The sequence below is a fragment of the Vulpes vulpes genome, chromosome 12, assembly GCF_048418805.1.
Source record: "Vulpes vulpes isolate BD-2025 chromosome 12, VulVul3, whole genome shotgun sequence".
Lineage (NCBI taxonomy): Eukaryota > Metazoa > Chordata > Mammalia > Carnivora > Canidae > Vulpes > Vulpes vulpes.
This window is the reverse complement of record NC_132791.1, coordinates 26,681,526-26,684,934: the sequence shown is the minus strand read 5'-3', so window position 1 is coordinate 26,684,934 and position 3,409 is coordinate 26,681,526. Positions and strand designations below refer to the sequence as shown.

The 3,409-nt window shown below is 33.4% G+C and overlaps 1 non-coding gene across 1 annotated transcript; it reads left to right on the top strand.

The window, feature by feature from the left end:
• Positions 1-2,715: 2,715 nt before the first annotated feature.
• On the top strand, positions 2,716-2,823 carry LOC112927621 (U6 spliceosomal RNA). The gene has a single exon (XR_003236576.2). It is a non-coding gene; the product is annotated as a U6 spliceosomal RNA (small nuclear RNA).
• Positions 2,824-3,409: the final 586 nt, after the last annotated feature.

Sequence of the window (3,409 nt, the reverse complement as noted above, 5' to 3'; positions counted from 1 at the left end):
CTTTCCAAATTAGCAAAGATTTATTTTAGTGAGACTATCCTATATATTCAGAAGGTTAAACCCATTGGAGATGTAATTCTATTGTTAGGAAATTAACTCAAATTTCTAGAAAGCAATTTGGCAATATTCTGTAAGACTCTAAAAAAGGCTTTTGACTCAACAATTTATCTTGGAGAATCTACATAAGAACATAATTCAAAATAGTAAAGCAAGACATAAAAAAGATTAATGTTTGAACCATTCACAGTAAATTTTTTTATTAAAAATTGAAATAACCCATTTAATGAACTTTGTTTGCAATGTTAAGACCATAAAACACATATTACTTAATCAAATGATATTCAGAAAAAAAATTTAGAGCATGAAAATGTATGTGTAACATTTCAAGCATAAAGTGTAAAAATCAAAATGATACGCACATTAGAATATTTTTATGTTAAAATATACATCAATAACGGAATTGAGAGAAACAGACTGAAATGTACTTTCAGATTTTTCTTCTTAAAAATAAATAGTTCTCATGTATATTAGAGTCAACAAATAGTTCAATCAATTGACCTTATATCTGCTAGAATGTTGCAATGGTTCAAAGAGTAATATTGGATAAAACTGAAGAATCACAAAGGAAACAAATTTGAGGGAAAAAATCTATCAGTTAATACAGTTATTTTCCCAGTTGATGATACAGAAATGAAATGAACATTCCAACTTCAGCATGGTTGAATGAACTGAAGATCAAGAACCTCAAGGATGTAAAGAGCACTGGAAATGTCACTCATTTTATCTTTTGCTATCTATAAACTGCTCCCAGAAAAATGGGAATGTATCCTATATTTTATTATAATTCTCTCGTGAAAGCATTGCTATAACTTCCCATTTTAACTAAGCCAAGACCATTATTTCAAAGGTCTGTAAGAGGGGAAAAAAACTTCTTTCTTAAAAACCCAAGGCAAAAATATAAATCATTTTCTTATTGGCAATTTAAATTTTCTAATAATTACCTTCAATTTTTTACATTGTTGTTGATCACTATTTAGTCATTTTCTAGTTTTCTAATTTAGTTAAGACAATTTTACATCCTTCAACTTTTCCCAGTATCTGTGATTTTTCATTCCACTAATTATTATTGAGCTCTTTTCTGAATATTCTTCAGTTTCTCTGCATGCCAGTTATTTTGTGTAACAAAGAACTAGTCAGATCCTAATTCTTACTTCATAAGTTCTAGTAATCACTTTATTTTTTTTAATATACTGCTCAAACAAAAATTGTTGTGATTTAATTATAGCCATGGCCAATATTATGTCATTGAAAAGTTTACTGTTAAGGAAAGAATACTAGCACTCACTAAACACCATGATATCTCTATAGTTAAATTGTTGTTTATTATTTCAGAGTAAGGCATACTTTTAGGTTTTATTACAATATTAGGTCTTCATCTTTTAGTCTGATTGCTAAAATAGCAAATCAGTCTCCTAAAGCAACACTTACTTATACTGCACATTCTTTCTGTAATCAAATTTGCAAAAGTAATATTCTTTAAAATGAAAATATCATTTTATCATACTGTCCTCAAAAGTGTATAATGATGACTGATTGCTTATTGGACTAGTGTGTGTGTATGTGTGTGTGTGTGTGCACTAGGAACACTTAACAGGAGATCTAGCTATTAACAAATACTTATATGCCCAGCACAGATTTTCTTCTAAAACTTTATAGTTTCATGTCTAGTATAAAATAGAGGTTCAATTTCATTCTTTTGCATATGGATAACCAGTTCTCTCAACCTCATTTGTTGAAGAGACTACTTTTTCACCAGAGTATATTATTTTTCTTTTTAAAGAATTATTTATTAGAGAGAGCGAGAATGCATGCATATGCATGTGAGCCGGGGAGGGGTAGAGTGAGAGGAAGGGAATCTTGAGCAGTTCCTGTGCTAAGCACAAATAAACCCATGTGGGGCTCAATTTCATGACCCGATGACCATGACCTTAGCCAAAACTAAGAGTTGAACACTTAACTGACTGAGCCACCTAGGAGTCCCTCCTCAGAGTGTATTCTTGACTTCCTTGTCAAAGAAGAGTTGACCACATATACATGGGTCTATTTCTGGACTTTCTATTCTGTTTTATTGCTCTATACCTCTGTTTTTATTCCATTAACATATTGTTTTAATTACTCTAAATTTGTAATGTATTTGTTTCAGGAGTATGATGTCTCCTTCTTTGTTCTTCTTAAGATTTCCTTGGCTATTCAGTAGATTGGTTTTTGCTCTTTCTATAAAAAAAATTAGGAGTTTGATAGAGATGACCTTGAATCAGAAGATTACTCTGAGTAGAATGGACTTTCACTACTATAAATTCTTCCAATGCATGAACATAGGATTTCATTCCATTTACTTATGTCTATTTAAATCTCTTTCAGCTGCATTTTGAAGTTTTCATATACAAGTCTTTCACTTCCTTGGTTAAATTTATTCTGAACCACTTTATTCTTTTTGATGCTATTATAAATGCTTAAACTTTGTATTAAAATTCTTTATAGGATAATTTGTTGTTACAACTAATTTTTATATATTGATTTTGTATCATGCAATTTTATTAAATGCAAACCCTGCAACCAAAAAACCCAAGAACAGATGCCTTCATTAGAAAATTCTACCAGTAATTTAAAGAATAAACATTTATCCTTCTCAACACTTGAAAAAAGTTGAAGAGAGTGCTTACTTCAGCAGCACACACACTAAAAACTGGAATAATACAGAGAAGATTAGCATGACCCCTGCATACGAATGACACACAAATTCATGAAGCATTTTATATTTTTGAGTAATAGCTGTGTCGCCACTCTTAAAGATAGCAGGGTGACTAGAGAGGTAACCAAAAAAATGGCAGTTTGCACAACAGGAGACATATCTGTTCATACTGATTTTGTAGGTTGTTGGACTTCTCCAAAAGCAAGGGGCTTGGCAGGCACCATTTTCCTTCCCTACTGTCCAGCATATACACTGAGCCACCTTCAAGAGGCAAGGATGCACAGACATTTGCTGCCTGACCCATTGGCAGTGCACCATACTGAGTTCTCCTGAAGACAGGCCCACTCCAAATCTGCTGGCATTGTCCTGGGCCCAGGGAAAATTTTATTAAAGCCATATGTGTGTCCTGGTCAGTCACTGAATGCACAGCCACCAAAGCGAGATTCCAGGCTATGCCAGAGACCAGCTCCTAGTAGCTGATAGGTGGTCTGTCCATCCACCAAGTACACAGCTGCCACTGTGCACCCATTCCTGCCACCATACTGGTCTCAGCTATCATGTTGTAACCAGCTGTGGGCACCAGCCACACTCTAGTTCCAGCACACCTAGTCATGGTCACTACTTTCAAGAACAGAGGACACAGATGATTTTCTTAAC